The sequence below is a fragment of the Labeo rohita genome, chromosome 25, assembly GCF_022985175.1.
Source record: "Labeo rohita strain BAU-BD-2019 chromosome 25, IGBB_LRoh.1.0, whole genome shotgun sequence".
NCBI classification, from domain to species: Eukaryota; Metazoa; Chordata; class Actinopteri; order Cypriniformes; family Cyprinidae; genus Labeo; species Labeo rohita.
The window spans coordinates 21,036,372-21,054,692 of NC_066893.1; the positions used below are offsets into that span (position 1 = coordinate 21,036,372).

General features: G+C 32.0%; 1 long non-coding RNA gene across 2 annotated transcripts in view; it reads right to left on the reverse strand.

The window, feature by feature from the left end:
- The window catches only part of LOC127156799 (uncharacterized), a 59,974-nt gene that overhangs the window by 18,369 nt on the left and 23,284 nt on the right, over window positions 1-18,321 (reverse strand). The window contains exons 7-9 of one of the 2 annotated variants that reach the window (XR_007825786.1): window positions 14,672-14,767; window positions 14,398-14,539; window positions 13,437-13,745 (exon numbers count right to left, since the gene is read on the reverse strand). This is a non-coding gene — a long non-coding RNA (uncharacterized LOC127156799). Of the gene's footprint in view, window positions 1-13,436; window positions 13,746-14,397; window positions 14,540-14,671; window positions 14,768-18,321 lie in introns of those variants that run through there. The other variant, XR_007825785.1, reaches the window with a different exon arrangement.

Genomic DNA, 18,321 nt, shown 5'->3' on the forward strand with positions numbered 1-18,321 from the left:
CTCATTAATTGCATATTTTTGCAGTTACTCATGATTAATTGCGATTAATCACATCCAAAATAAAAGTTTGTGTGTTGTGTATATGTATTATGTAAATATAAATACACACATGCATGTATACATATATATGTGTGTGCGTGTGTGTGATAAATGTACACAGTACACACACATATATAACACAGACTTTTATTTTGGATGCGATTATGGATCATGATTGATCATGATTAATAGTTTGACAGCCCTAATTTAAATAGAAAACAGTTATTATAAATTGTAATATTTGACAGTATCACTGTTTATTAATATCTTTCCAACCTCAAACCTTTCAACTAGTGCTCTCAATCAATTAAAAAAAAAAAAAAACTCATTAAATCACACTCTGTGATTTTTTTTTTTAATATTGGATATTTAAAAACTTTTAATCTATTAAATTTTGTGTTATAGTTTGTAAGTTGTTATATATTATCTACATCCAGAAAAAAAAAAAAAAAAAAGGGAAAATGCAAACGTCTCGAGTCTTGCCTGCTTATGTATGAGACCCAGTGTCATTTAAGTGTGCGAGAAGCAAAACATTAGCGGCCGCGTTTGTAAATCTGTGTCGGCTGGCAAGATTTACCTCCTGTTGAGAGTGTAAAACCCAAGGCCCGCAGATTCAATCACAGATGTGGCGTTGTTCCAAAATGACTTTTATCAGGCAACAAACTGTCTGCGGTCACTTTTAGCCGCCTATGCGACGCCTCCTGCCAAATCCAGGGAACATTAGCGCTTAAGGAGCTAGAGACGCTGCATGAAACGCTTTCAAAACTTATATTCAAAACTTTAAATGAAGTGCCGTGCAGTTTATAATATAACACCACCAAATATAAAATGTTAAAACTTAGAAATAACAACAATTCTATCATTATTTGCTCACCCAGATGTCACTTCAAGCTTCTTGTTGTTTTTTCCCCTCCTGTGGAACATAGCAATTTTGATGTGTTATCAAATCAGATAAAATTCACATTTTAAGCTCCAAAAATGATAGATAAACTGCTAACACATAAAAAAAGCTTTCAATTAAAACAAGAATAAATCTCCAACAAAAGGTGACATCCCTCTTGTTGTGGTCATTATGAAAAAGCTCATTGATTTGAAGCATCTGTTGTGTGGGCTTTGACCCGCTGCCCTCTGCCACAACATATTTGCTTTTTATGAAAATGAATTCATGGCGGTCTTGATTCATTATTGAACAAAACTAATTGTTTTCCCACTCACAGCGACAGGAAGGATGAAGGGGATGAGAGCATTCATCAAACTTCAAATTAAGAGGAACCAAAGAGAGAGAAGCCAGTGGGGAAAAAACTCTGAGATTTATGAGCGTCTCTCGCATACGGATGCTGCCTGACATCCACCTCAGTGTTTGCTGAGCATTTCTAGGCTGTTTACAAGAAGAAAATGGTCCCGAACATCATTTCACCACACTTGGAGGCGTTTAGCAATTTGTAATGCCATTTTGATACACTACTGCCCAAATACATCCCGAGTGCACTGACCCACTTCAATTCTGCGGCCCTCGAAATTACACATTACTTGTTTGGTGCTTCAGAAGAAAATTATTACTCTCAGAAAGTATATATTATATATATATATATATATATATATATATATATATATATATATATATATATATATATACATAAAGTATATATATATGTGTGTGTGCAAACTATTAATTAATAAAAAATATATTAACACATTTTATATTTGTAAACAAAATATTTAAAATATTCAATGTTAAATGTGAAATATTTCAATTAACAAAATGTTAGAAAGTAGTACAAATTTAAGTATATCTGTGTGTAAACTATTAATAAAAATATTAAAACATTTTATATTTGTAAACGAAATATTTAATGTTAAATGTGAAATATTTCAATTAATAAAATATTTTTACAAAGTTAGTAAGGCAAATTTGTGTACAGTATGCGTGTGTTAACTATTATTTAATAAAAATATTAAAACTGTATATTTGTAAACAAAATATTTAAAATATTTATTGTTAAATGTGAAATATGTATATTAAAATAAAATATTGTTAGAGGATTAGTAGTACAAAATTATGTTCAGTATATCTGTGTGTAAACTATTAATAAAAATATCAAAACGTCATATTTGTAAACAAAATATTTAAAATATTTAATTTCACATGTGAAATATTTCTATTAAAATAAAATATTGTTAGAGAGCTAGTAGTACAAATTTATGTTCACTATATGTGTGTGTTTGTGTGTGTGTGCAAACTATTAATAAAAATATTAAAACTTTTTATATTTGTAAACAACATATTTAAAATATTCAACGTTAAATGTGAAATATTTCGATTTAAATATTGTTAGAAAGTTAGTAGTACAAATGTATGTACAGTATGTGTGTAAACTGTTAATAAATAAAAAAAATATTAAAACATTTTATATTTGTAAACAAAATATTTAATATATTTAATGTTAAATGTGAAATATTTCAAATAAAATATTGTTAGAAAGTTAGCAGTACAAATTTATGTACAGTACTTGTATGTGTGTGTGTGTGTGTGTGTGTGTGCGTGTGTAAAATATTTAAAAAAAATATTAAAACATTTTATATTTGTAAACAAAACATTAAACATGTTATGTTAAATGTGTAATATTTAAATTAAAATAAAATATTGTTACAAAGTTAGACAAATTTATGTACAGTACTTGTATGTGTGTGTGTGTGTGTGTAAAATATTTTAAAAAAATATTAAAACATTTTATATTTGTAAACAAAACATTAAACATGTTATGTTAAATGTGTAATATTTAAATTAAAATAAAATACTGTTACAAAGTTAGACAAATTTATGTACAGTAAATGTGTGTAAACTATTAATTAATAAAAATATTAATAAACAAAATATTTAAAATTTTTAATGTTAAATGTAAAATATTTCAATTAAAATAAAATATTGTTAGTAGTACACATTTATGTACAGTATGTCTATGTAAACGACTGATTCATTTAAAAATAAAAACATTTTATATTTGTAAACAAAATATTTAAAATACTTAATGTTAAATGTAAAATATTTCAATTAAAATAAAATATTGTTAGTTAGTAGTACACATTACTTTACAGTATATGTCTATGTAAACAACTGATTAATTTAAAAATATTAAAACATTTTATATTTGTAAATTTTTTTTTTTAAATATTTCATGTTAAATGTGAAATATTTTATTAAAATGAAATAGTTATAAAGTTAATAGTACAAATATATGTAGTTATATATAGACTTGATATAATACATGCAATATACAAATTTACATTTTTTAATAATAATAATAATAATAATAATAATAATAATAATATAGACAAACTTAATAAAAACACTTTACATTTTACATTTGTAAAATAAAAGTTTGAATAATATGTCAAATATTGAAATTTAAAATATTTATAAAGTTATGTAGTACAAGTATAGTAGTACAAATTGTTAAAATAATTTAATTCTGTATTTTATTTTACAATAATTATTATTATAGTTCTCCCCTCCATAGAGTGAGATTCATATAAATAAATAATAAATTAATAAATAAAAAAAAAAAAAAAAAAAAAAAAAATATATATATATATATATATATATATATATATATATATAAAAATATAAAAAAATAAATATATATATATATATATATATATATATATATATATATATATATATACACACAAACATATTTATCTATCTATCTATCTATCTATCTATCTATATATATATATATATATATATATATATATATACACTATAAGGTATACTAGTAAATAATATTAATACAAATATTAACACTAACATTATTGCTGTAGCAAATCACCAAAATGAATGACGTGAACACGACTTCACTTCCTTACACACTGCGCTGCCTACACACGGCGCCGTAGCAGTGATGCTAATGCAAACTGTCAACGCTGTGATGTCAGGAGCAGAGGATAATATTTCCCAGAGGGTTTTGTCACCTCCTGCTGTCAAGAGCCCTCCTCACAAAAAGATCAATGTCCATAATATGATATCCCATGAGACAATGCTGCTCCATAATGTGCACAAGCAGCAGAAAGCCACCAAGAAACCGCTAACCGCTGCAATACACCAGTCCATTTTCACATTAAACAATAAGAATGTGCATACATGGATTATATCGCATATGACCATGGTCTCGCATGAAGGTATATTAAGTTTCCCTGTAGATATTAACATGATTTATGATGAAAATGAACCTGAGTCAACACAGCTTGAAAGTAAATGTACGTCCCTAGAGGTGATTCCAACTTATGGGAATATGATAGGGAAGCCTGATGAAAGAAACGTGCTACGTCAGCAACATATTTCATTTAAGACAAAGTACAAGGGTAACATTTCGACAAGGCCTTGAATAGCGTCTTGTCAGAGGTTCAGCACATCTTTAAATCAGCTGGGAGGAGATGTGCAGATAAGCATATTACACATAATGCTAAACGCACTCCAAAATGTCAGAGTCACTGCAGTGGGATCCACATATTGAGTCATCTATAACAATAATACGCTAATGTGGCGCTCATTCATCTTGCAAAAAAAACAAAAAAGTGTCTAAGCAGCACTTAATAAACAGAATATTTATACAATTGACAGCCAGTAAAACAATAAAAACAAAGTCAAATACTAATATTAAACTTGCATGCATGTCTTTTTGCTTCTCTTTAAATTAAATAGGCTTTTAGGTATCATTATCGTACTGAAGGTTTTACAATATTTGTTTGTTTTCATATTAACCGCTTTAATTTTAATAGATGGGGCTGAGTAGATCTGGCAACATAGCATGAGAATTTAATGCGAACCTATTAATATTCATGGGCGTTTATATATAAAGTATGCTTCTAGCACAAATGCATATTTTCTGTTTGGATAGACACTGACATATGCAATATGAGGTCATTGAATTTGGTTAATTGTATTGCATTTGTTCTTAACTAGATTAAAACTAACATTTGTTCCTAATTTGAATATTAGCATTTTATCCTGTTCTGTATGATTTTTGTCATAAATATAATTAAACATGTTTATTTAATTTCAGCTCAGACATACAAATAGTGCAAATTACTTTATTACTTCCATCTGTATTTAAGTTATTAATGTAGGTACTAAAACATTAAATTTCCATTTGCTAAATAATAAATATAATGTATGTAGTTAATGCTAAAACATTCATTTTATATTGGCTAAATTTTACAATAAACAACAAATATTAATTGTTATTATTATTTATAATATATATTTTTAGAACATATTTTATATATTTACAATCATTTATAATATAATGTAAAACAAAAGTAATAATTACATGTTAATAATTGTTACAATTAGCAGTAAAATAAAATATTCACTAAAATATTATTTAATTTTCTATTTGCTAAATTTTACATTTGTGAAATTAACTACAATTATTAATTATGATATTATATATATATATATATATATAATATAATGTAATCTAATAAGTAATAATTATATAGTTAATAGTTCATATAGTTAGTAGTAAGATAAAAGATTCATATATATATATATATATAATATTGTTTTTTATCATTTAAAATTGTATTATTATTTGTATTACTACTATTATATATCTGTGTTTTATATATAATATAAATATTTAGAATATAAAAAGTATAATTATATAGTTAATATGTTTTACAATTAGCAGCAAAATAAAATATTCACTAAAATATTTATTATATGTGTGTGTGTAGTATGTATTTTTTTAGAATTTAAAATTGTATTATTATTACTATTACTATTATTATTACTATTATTACTACAATTATATGTGTGTGTGTGTGTGTGTTTCTAATATAATATAAATATTTAGAATATAAAAAGTATTGATTATATAGTTAATACTTTTTACACTTACAATCAAATTACATATATACTTTCTTACTTGAAATTTTGTCATTTTCTGATAAATGAGAGTCCTGCTACAAATACTGAACTTGGTCACACTTGTATGTTTAAAAAAAAAAAAAAAAAAAAAAAAAAAAAAAAAAAAAAGATGATACATATTCAATACAGTATGACTAATCTAATCTAAACATACTAAAATATGTCTGTACAATTTACATACAAATACATATCACTGATGGAAATATGTATGCCATTTCTAGTACATAGAAGATGGCAAGATAATATGAACAATTTTTGTCAACTAGCTCAACCTGCTGCAGTAGCCACGCCCCAAACTCTCACTATAGGTGGAGCTCAAATGATTGACGGCTCTGAGCAGACTGATATTCGGGGGGAGATAAACTCAAGAAGAGTCAATGACCAATAAACTGTGTCAAGAGAATGTATTTTGACATTAAAAATCTTCCAAACATCGCCTTCAGGTACACTGTGTATAACACAGCTTCCTCTGTGACTTCTCTCCCGTTTTCTTCCGCTCTGTTCTTCTTCTCAATCTACATTGAAATTGTATTCGTCATCTAACTAGCCATCAGTCAGATAAGTCACATTTCATTCTCTCCAACAACTGCGGCGCGTTGCGTGCCTGCGGGCTCTGACTGCAGGGCCTGCTAACCACTCGTCTTATCTCTCCAACTGTGCTGCCATCAGCCAGTGAGATCGCCTCAAACCATTGGCATCCACTTCTCCAATTCTCAAGTCAATTACCCAGCTCCTGATTTATTCAAAGAGGACGTCTTTGTTATGGATTAAAATTTAATTGCTGGTTTTGGAGGCTTATCCCAGAATGTAACCAATATTGCCATACCTTGAGAGCAGCCACAGAAAGAACAGCAGCTTCATTCCTGGGTGCAGTGGCAAAGAAGCTGTTGATTAGGACAAGGTGGAGGGATGCTGTTTTTAGAAAATGTGGCTGAAAGCGAGCCGCAAATCTGCCCCGGTGCTTTTCTGAGAATTTTAATGGCTTTTCTTAAACAGGGGAAAATACAAAAGATGTGTTTTCAATGACATGTAGATCCAGAAGGTGGTTAATAATAGCACAATTATGTGTTGCGAATGTCTTCAACATTGGTCATGGCGACCAGCAAATCTTAAGAGGGCGGTGTTGAATGTCTGCTCTTTGTAAGAGTGAATCTTAAGGTGCTTCTTAAGGAGGAACCAGTTAATTAAGGGCTCATCCATTTTACGCTTCCTTCTAATCCGCACTGACAAAAGACTGACTGAATGAATGAATGAATGAACTAATGAAGTCCACACCTGCCCAACATTTCATGCTATCTATGTTCACTCTGAAAAACAGACCAATGTGAACCATTCAGGGTTGCCAGGTTTTCACAACAAAACTAGCCCAAACGCGGTTCGGAGGGGGTCCCATGGTAAAAATCAGGGGTAAGATACACATTTATTGCTGGGGATAAATATCACGTTACTGTGGTTGCTTAAACCTGTGGACATGAAAAACAACCTGCAGCAAGAGTGTTAATGTAGCCCAATTCTGCGGGAAAACCGTGGACTTGGCAACACTGGAACCATTTATGGAGCAGGATGATTATATGCATGCTGCATATGATACATACTATTTTATGCATTACTTCCATCCTTCAAATTCATTATCGTCACTGCATGAGTCAATCAACCAGTTTGTTCAAATCACAAACTATTTTCCACCCAAAGTTGTGAATTTAACTTAGGCACAAAACTGGAATACCACATGAAACATTTGCAAATAAGTATTGTTTCCATCCAACGAGTTAAAGAGAACAAAATTGTCACTTCTTGACGAACTGGCACTAAATATCTTATCTTAATATGTTGTTGCTTTCAGAGGTGGATGCCTGCTGTTTGGGAACACAGCCTGGAAGGTAATTATACTGAAATATATTGACGCCAGACTTTGCTCGGGCCAAAACAGCAATTCACATGACTTTTTTGATGCGCATGGAGGAATTTATTCTGTAGATGTGTTTCCGTCCCTTATTATTCACAAAAAAAAAAAAAAAAATCACCTCAAGCGATCATGTGTGTGAAATTTGGTGTTTCGATCACTCATTTCTGATGCATAAAAACTGTGATGGAAACAGCCACTGAAGCATTTACTTATCCGTATTGTTTGAAAACTTAATTATGAACAACCATTACTCAACCGATTCTTTCCGTAACATTAATTTAAGAATGAAATAGGAGTTACTGAATCATTTACTCAACTGATTCGCTCAAAAACACTAGCTGTGTCAGAAATCAAATACTTTCCTACTATACAGTATGCAACATGTAATTAATCATGAACAAAATGATCGACTGTCTTTATTAGTGAGTCAATAAATCATTTACACAACGATTCTTTCCAAAAACCCTTTTAAGAACGAAACAAGAGTTACTGAATCATTTACTCAACTGATTCGTTCAAAAACACTTGCTGTGTCAGAAATCAAATACTATGTAGTGTGCTATAAACAGTACGTTAAAAGAGTAGTACATCCAAATTTATAGTATAATTTGTGAATAGCAGTGAAGCGACAACTGATGGCAAACTAAAGGATTTTTTCGAAATTTGGTGTTTCCATCACTTGTTTCTGTTGTGATACTTCAAAATCTGTATAAAAACAGCGTGTTGGAAACATTGCTACTGAAACATTTACTTAGCCGTATTATTCGAAAACTTAATCACAAACAAAATGAGTGACTGTCTTTATTAGTGAGTCAATAAATAATTTACCCAGCCAACTCTTTCCAAAACACCTTAATTTAAGAACAAAACAAGTTACTGAATAATTTACTCAACTGATTCATTCAAAAACACTTGCTGTGTCAGAAATCAATTACTTGCTTACTATATAGTATGCAGTAAACGGTATACTAAAAAAAGTATGCTGTGCAATGACATCAATCCACTGGTCAATCAGGTTATGCCATCCCATAGCGCAAAGTCACATGACTTTTTTGATGTCTTTTTTGATGCCTTCCATCCCTTATTATTCGCAAAAAAAAAAAAAAAAAAATGTTTAAAAGTCAAAAATCACCAAGCGAGCGGAATGTTTTTTTTATTTTTGTCTTAATCATAAAACATAGCTACTGAAGCATTTGCTTAACCGTATTGTTTAAAAACTTCAATAAACCATTTACTCAACCGATTCTTTCTATAACACATACATTTAAGAATGAAATAGGAGTTACTGAATCATTTACTCAACTGATTCTGTCAAAAACACTAGCTATGTCAGAAATCGAATACTTCCCTACTATATAGTATGCAATAAACTTGTAATTAATCATGAACAAAATGATCGACTGTCTTCATTAGTGAGTCAATAAATCATTTACACAACCAATTCTTTCCATAAACCCTTAAGAACGAAACAAGAGTTACTGAATCATTTACTGAACTGATTCGTTCAAAAACACTTGCTGTGTCAGAAATCAAATACTTCCCTACTATATAGTATGCAATAAACTTGTAATTAATCATGAATAAAATTATCGACTGGCTTTATTAGTGTGTCAATAAATCATTTACACAACCGATTCTTTCCAAAACACATTCATTTAAAAACAAAACGAGTTACTGAATCATTTACTCAACTGATTTGTTCAAAAACACTTGCTGTGTCAGAAATCGATTACTTTACTACTATATAGTATGCAATAAACATGTAATTAATCATTAACAAAATGATCGACTGTCTTTATTAGTGAGTTAATAAATCATTTACACAACCGATTCTTTCCAAAAAACCTTTTAAGAACAAAACGAGTTACTGAATCATTTACTCAACTGATTCGTTCAAAAACACTTCCTTGTCAGAAATCAAATAATTCCCTACTATATAGTATGCAATAAACAGTACATTAAAAGAGTAGTATGCCCAAATTCTTAGTAGGATTTGTGAATGGCAGTGAAGCGACACAACTGACAGAGAATTAAGAGATTTTTTTTCCTGAAATTTGATGTTTCCATTACTCGTTTCTGATGCGATACATTAAAATGTGGATTACAACAGGGTAATGGAAACATAGCTACTCAAGGAGTTACTGAGTCATTTACTCAACTGATTCATTCAAAAACACTTGTTGTGTCAGAAATCGCATACCTGCCTACTATATAGTATGCAATAAACAGTACACTAAAAGAGTAGTACGTTTGAATTCACAGTATTAGGAAAACAGTAGGCGAAAAGTACCAGGATGACCTAATACATGCGATGAGGTACTCTCGTGAACATGCAATGAAAACTCAAAAAGTCGTTATTTTTTCTTTTCACACAAAACATATTTTTCGTAGCTTCATCTATATGTCACATGTCCTTACTAAGTATCTTAATTTGTGTTCCAAAGATGAACAAAGGTCTTACGGGTTTAGAAACAACATACAGATGAGTAATTAATGACAAATTTGTCATTTTTGTCTAAACTATCCCTTTAAAGTTTCAAAGCCAATTCAACTTCAAATCTCGCACCAAATGATTCATTAAGGAACGTACTGGGTGTTGCTTGGAGACACGTGATAACCTTATTTGGAACTACACACAAAGTAAACCATCCAAATAAACCAATTCACTATGAATTGGGCTTGCTTCATATTAAAAAGAGAGAAAAAGACATATTGCCAGCATAGCAAGCAAAATTAATCTCAATCACTGGCATAAAAAGCATAAACCAGATCAGATAGCTACAAAGAAGGAGATTTAATACAAGTCTTTGAAAATGAATTGCAAAGTGAGAGCTTGTGTTTTTTCCTGCATGGGTCAGCAGCAAGCAACCGCAGGACTGAGAATTAATGGTCTATTGGCCTATAAACATTTGGTGATACATTATTATGGCTTGGAGCGACCAACTTCACTGTTGTTTATCAAACGCCTCACCAGCACTATGGACCATCTCTAATTTAAATGAGATACGATAAATAGCTGCGTAAGCAAATTGCAATGGCGCCATTGAAACTGAGATGGGCATTTGATGATGACCATTGGCTGCAGGTACAAAATAAAGTTTTGAGGATACCTTAGTCATCTTTTGCAAGCCATTACTATAAACGTATTCGCTTGGCAAAATCTGTATTCATAACATCTCACAACATTTGTTGCCTATAATATTACATGAAATATCCAAAGCTTTATTGGACCGGTGCAATTTAAAACCTGCTCAGTGCCAGTTACATTTGCCTATGGTTGTTCAAAAGCTTTTTAGAAAGGCTTCTGCGGGCAGATTAAAATGGATGTTGAGTAGTAGATGGGTAGAATGAAGAATGCCGTGATTTCTCCCTTGACATTTCATCTGGATTTTTTGACATTTTGTGAGGTGAAGAATCCTGCTGTTTTCATCATGTTGTACGGTCAGCGCAGGGCCATTCCCAAATTCCTCACGGACGTTTTCAGCCTCTCAGGCATCAAATCCTGATGCGTTTTCACGGCGTACGATCTCTATAAAAAGTCCACTTTCATCTCATCTGACAATCAATAGTGAAGAGCATTCAAACAGAACATGCTTTTGCATTACACTGCGCTGTATCTATCTATCTCTAGCCAAGCCTGACAACTAGCCTAGGACATGTGCTATTCTTTTTTTTACTGGTTTTAGCTGCTTTTTAACATGTTAGCAACATGCTAGTCATGCTAACAACATGCTGATCATGCTAAAAACATGCCAACAACATGTTAGTGACATGTCATGTTAGAAACATGTTTGCAACAAGATAGGAACATGGAAATCATGCTAGAAACATGGCAGCAATGTGCTAATTGTGTTAGTAAAAACGTAAAGCTAGTAAAAGCAAGCAAAGCTAGTACCATTCTAATCATGCTAAAACATGCTAGCAGCAAGCTAATAATGTTAACAACATGATAATCCTGTTAAAACATATTAGTAACATGCGAATCATGCTAGAAAAATGCTAGCAACAAAATAAAAGCATATAAATCATGCTAGAAACTTGTTAACAACATGCTAATGGAATGCTAATCGTGCTAGAAACATGTTAACAACATGCTGATGACATGCTAATGCTAGCAGCATGGCAACCATGTCAACAACATGATAATCATGTTAAAACATGTTAGCAACATGCAACTCATGCTAGAACCATGCTAATTGTGTTATCGACATGAGAACAGCATGCTAATCAAGTTAGAAACATGCTTATGCTAAAAACGTTCATGAAACAAACATGCTGGCAGCGTGCTAATCATGTTAACAAGATAATCATGCTAGAAACATGTTAATCATGCTAGAAACATGTTAACAACATGCTAATCATGTTAACAACTTGATAATCATGTTAAAACATGTTAGTAAACTGCTAATCGTACTATAAACATGTTAGCAAAATGCCAGTACCAATCTTATGCTAGAAATATGCTAGCAACAAAACAAGAACATGTTAATCATGCTAGAAACATGTCAACAACATGCTAATCTTGTTAAAAACATGTTAGCAACATGCTAATCATGTTAGAAACATTCAAAGAAAGTTTAATCATGCTAAAAACATGATAGAATTATGTGAGAAACATGCTAGCAATATGCTAATGATGCTAAATCATGCTTACGACATGCTAATGATGCTAAAACATGCTTACGACATGCTAATGATGCTAAAACATGTTAGCAACATGATAACAATATGCTAATCGTGCTAAAAACATCCTAACAGGCAAACTTTAATTGTTAAAACTACTTTAAACTTCAAACTACTCCTAAATGAAAACGTTCCAACTTCAAGCTTTTAAAACTTTTTCAAAGTTTCTGGTCTGGCTTTCTCAAGCCAACTTCAAAGTTTGTCTTGACTAACCTTTTTTTTTTTTTTTTTTTTTTTTTTTTAATTTAGTTTTTATTTCCATTGCCCTGCGTCTTGCAATTTCAAAAGCAAAAACACGTTCTCTGTAACAAGTGGGATTTTGCAAGAAGTTTTCTTCTTTATGAATACTAGAATGACTTTCTTATATAGTCAATCAATCAAATGTTAGACAGCTAAAATGAAACTCGGCCCAAGTTTATCTTATTTGGATATTAAAAAAGCAATACATTTTAAGACATAGTGAAATGACTTAAAGCTTTCTTTCCTGTGTTTTTTTTTTTTTTTTTAAGTTATATTTTTGGGTTTTTTTGGGCCTTTAATGGACAGGACAGTAGAGAGATGACAGGAAAGTACTGGGCAAAGAGAGGGGAACGGGATTGGCAAAAGACCTCAAGACGGGATTCAAACTTGGGTCGCCGCAAGCACAGCTGTGCTATATGTCAGTACACTAACCACAAGGATATTGGCACTGACTCCTGTGTTGATTTATAGCCCATTGCATTCAAAGCATACATTTGATCAAATTTGTGTTTCCTTGCATTCTTTTTGTTAGTTATTTATATTATTAAACTACATACCTGACATTTAAAGGAATTATTAATTTGTAAATATTACAAAAAGAATACAAAGACAAGAACTAGCAATAGAGAATCCGATTAAACAAGTGACTTTTCATTTATGTACAATTAAATCACTTCATTTCAAGACACTGTAACATTACGATAACGTTTTTGCCAAGTGGCTGGCAGATACATTTCAAAATAATGTGCATTTGGAAAGCTACCATGTTCCTGCGATGACAAATACGGGACAGCTCTGTCTGGGAAATTGAAAATGACAAAGAGGGTTAAAACAGAGGTTAATTGCACAAACTCACGATTTACCGTCCAACAGAATTATTAAATCCATACGAACGCCCGGCCCTAAACGTCTCCTTTGGGTCACTTTCTTTCTTCGAACATATTCCTGGAAAGAACGGAAATTTTAACGGACTAAACAGAGATTCGGTCCAAAAATTATGTGTATGATATATTTTACAGACGGGCGATGACAACCTAAACCTTTTTTTTTTCACTTTTAGAAAGAGGAATGAGATCTCCAGGGAGGATATGTTTGGTGAATTATAAAGGCTCCTCTAACATGTCACCTCCTCACTGGCTGCCGACCAGGCAAAGCCAACTGGAAGCAACAGATAAGAGGCCAGAAATATGTCAGAAGGATTTCCACAGAGAGAGAGAGAGAGAGAGAGGGAGAGCTAGTGTGAAAGAAATAGAGCGAGGGAGAGAAAAAGAGAGATATATGAACGAGTAAAGAGGTGCAGTTAGAGTTTGAGGGAGTCAAACAGGCAGGACACAAAGGTAAAATCAATGTCCCCTTTAAGCCATAATCGATAGTCTTCACTGCGTAAAACACAAGAAAGAGAAAAGGAAATCAGCGCTTTAGTGTTCCCCATTCATTACGGCACAGTCACATACACACATGTATTCATATATATATATATATATATATATATATATATATATATATATATACACACACACACAAGACATGCTCACCAATGCAGTTATTTATAACTGTCACATTGTAAAACACAAACTGTGGTGAATTTATGGTTTACCTCCTACAGCGACCTCAGCCAGGAAGCGGATGCTGAAGGAGAACCAAATCTGCTTGGGTTTTTTGGTGACATGGAGGGCCCTTTGAAGATCAAACGCTTTCAGAGGGAGTATCGGGGCCCCTTGGTCGAGCGTAATTAAAACCTGGGTGAGATAGACATGCGGCGGAGCGATAATGAGACGAGGCTGTTTCTCTGCTAATCCTCCCTAATTATGTTTAGCCATAAGGTCGGGCCTCCGCAAACAACAAGCGTCGCCCTCTAGAAGATCACATACCAGAGCTTTCTTCAGCTCAGGAGCGAAGGCGTCTTATTGCTCATCTAGGACAAGACCCCTGCATGTAAATCCTGACCTCAAGGGTTTTCAAAGAACCTGCTGAGCATGTGTCAGAAGTGGACAAAGACAAATGTAGATGCATCAGTTTCCTGAGCTGACAAAATCATATAGGGGAGACTGAGGCTAGCTGTCACAGTTTTTACTTTGACTTAACATCTCATATTCGCAACTTTATTTCTTCTAATACTGACTTTATATCGCAGAATTGCAACTTGTTTTTCTCATAACTGAGACTATACCTCAAAAATGCAACGTTATTACTCATAATTGATTTTATATTGCAGACTTTGTAGCTCACAATTTCAACTTTATTCCTTATAGCTATGACTTCTTAGCTCATACTTGCAACATTATGTCTCATAATTGACTTTGTATCTCAGAAAGGCAACTTTGTTCTCATATTTGACACTTCATAGCTTACACTTGCAACTTTATTTCATAATCGTTACTTCATAGCTCAAAATTGCAACGTTGCAATATATCTTATAATCGGGACTGTATATAACAGAATTGCAATACATTTTCATAATTTGACTTTCTCACAATCAACAAAAATGCTAGGAGCATGCTAATCATGTTAAAACATGTCAGTAACCTGCTAATCATACTATAGACATGTTAGCAAAATGCTAGTACCATTCTTATGCTAGAAACATGTTAACAACATGCTAATCATGTTACAAAAATGCTAGCAGCATGCTAATCATGTTAACAACTTGACAATCATGCTAAAACATGTTAGTAACCTGCTAATCATACTATAAACATGTTAGCAAAATGATAGTATCATACTTATGCTAGAAATATGATAGCAACAAAATAAAAATGTTAATCATGCTAGAAACATATTAACAACATGCTAATCATGTTACAAAATGCTAGCAGCATGCTAATCATGTTAACAACTTGAAAATCATGTTAAAACATGTTAGCAACCTGCTAATCATACTATAGACATGTTAGCAGAATGCTAGTACCATACTTACGCTACAAATATGCTAGCAACAAAATAAGAACGTTAGTCATGCTAGAAACATGTTAACAACATGCTAATCCTGTTACAAAAACGCTAGCAGAATGCTAATCATGTTAACAACTTGACAATCATGTTAAAACATGTTAGTAACCTGCTAATCATACTATAGACATGTTAGCAAAATGCTAGTACCATACTTATGCTATAAATATGATACAGGGCTCTCAAGTCTCACGCATTCACCGTGAGACACACGCATTTCAACCAGTTCACACGCTCTCACGCCACACCTTGTATTTCTCACGCTGAGAAGTAAGGGATAACTTTTCCCGCTATATAATGTTAATGGACGAGGTGCAGGCTTTGCAGAGAGACGTTCTCTGTCGAGCTCATAGATGTCTTGAGAGTTAAATGCCACCTACCAGCCAAGAAATTAGAATTTGCTGTTTTTACGTGATCCCGCTACAATCACGTTCGTCACTAGGCAACGTGGACGCGCACACACGGGACAAGGCCAGCGGTGGAATCGTGGCGGCGCTGCCGCTTTCTCTCGCAGTGGAAGCGTTTACTGCAGTTGAGGCGGTGGTCGCGTTGCGGTCTCGGAGCGGACGTTGCCATTTGTATTTACTAGAAACTAAATAAATGCAGCAGGGTTTTTTTATTTTATTTATTTAATTTTATTTTTTTATTTATTTATTTTCAATTTTACGATTCCCAGACAAAATCACTTGCCTGTGATCAAAGATAGTGAGAGCTGATGTTGGGGAATATAGCCAAATTCGTGCTAAATTATTAGTTCTTCAACAGCTTTAACTAATTGTGGGCTACCTGTAATTAAGGAAAGGACTAGATAATTGGTAAATTGCTAAAAAGGACAGATTCATCCAAATAAAATAAATTGTTTTATATATTTCAAAACACAAATGTATCAACACTGTTATACATTGAAATACGCTATAGTAGGCTACTTCCCTATTTAAAATGTAATAAGTAGTATAACTATTTCAATTGGTTTAGAGGTAATGTAACATTACATTTGATTACTTTTCTAAATTTCTAACGAATATTTTCAATTGTTAATCCTTTTGAAACTTTTAAAGCAGGCAGGTTTAACCTTACAGTAGCACTCAACACTAATTACTGTCAAATTTACAAAAAAACTGAATTAAGATTATAATAATTTAATTTTAAAGCCACCACAAAATCTCTAGCACCTCTTTTTACTTTGAGATCATGAGGTTAAATACAGATTTAAAATCATAAGATATAGTTAATCTTAAAAAATAAAGCATACACATACACCCAAATATGAAATAATTCAGTTATTGAATAAGCATGTGTCCTATTTTGTGTCCCAAACTCCTGAAACATTGGTGTCTCATATTTTAAAGCAGTCAATGCAATTTGGGAAATAAATCAGTCAAAATATTCACATGTAACCCACTTTGTAATTGTACACATTTACTAAGTAACTGTAATTTAACTATATTCGTTATTTCTCAGTAACTGTAACAGATTAGTTCAATTTTGTTTTTAATTACATTACATAATTCCATTGCATGTAACTAGTTACTCTAGCTAAGTTTGAGCCCCTACCACTGCCATCAAGGCATCAAAATGTGCAATAAACACTTGAAATACAAAATGACATTCGTAAGCTGAAATATATACCCTCTCTCTTTCACAAACACACACACAGATTGACATACATGCTCAGGGCAAGTTCTGCAATCCTCCTGTATGTTTACAGTATGTGCATTGAGCACTGCTGTTTAGTTTGCTCGTTTGGGGCCAAATGTATTTTTACTTTTGATACGTCTGCATTTTTGAAATATTTAAAACATTTTATTTTTATGAATTTGACTTTTATCAGATCTACCAGTTGTTATATTTTTTTATTTTGTGCTGGTCAATTATAAACAATAGATAGTTGAACATCTAGCAAAAACTGGAGAGATTTGCGTGGGGCCGAGGGGCCGCTGCTGCAAATATTTGAGTGGCTCCTCCCCTAACAGATAAAATCTCACTCCAAACTTTTTCCAAAACTTGAGAGCCCTGAATATGTTAGCAACAAAATAAGAACATGTTAATCATGCTAAAAACATGTTAACAACATGCTAATCCTGTTACACAAACGCTAGCAGCATGCTAATCATGTTAACAACTTGATAATCATGTTAAAACATGTTAGTAACCTGCTAATCATACTATAGACATGTTAGCAAAATGCTAGTACCATACTTATGCTAAAAATATATTAGCAACAAAATAAGAACATGTTAATCATGCTAAAAACATGTTAACAACATGCTAATCCTGTTACACAAACGCTAGCAGCATGCTAATCATGTTAACAACTTGATAATCATGTTAAAACATGTTAGTAACCTGCTAATCATACTATAGACATGTTAGCAAAATGCTAGTACCATACTTATGCTATAAATATGTTAGCAACAAAATAAGAACATGTTAATCATGCTAAAAACATGTTAACAACATGCTAATCATGTTACAAAAATGCTAGCAGCATGCTGATCATGTTAACAACTTGACAATCATGTTAAAACATGTTAATAACCTGCTAATCGTACTATACCCTGGTGAAAAAAAC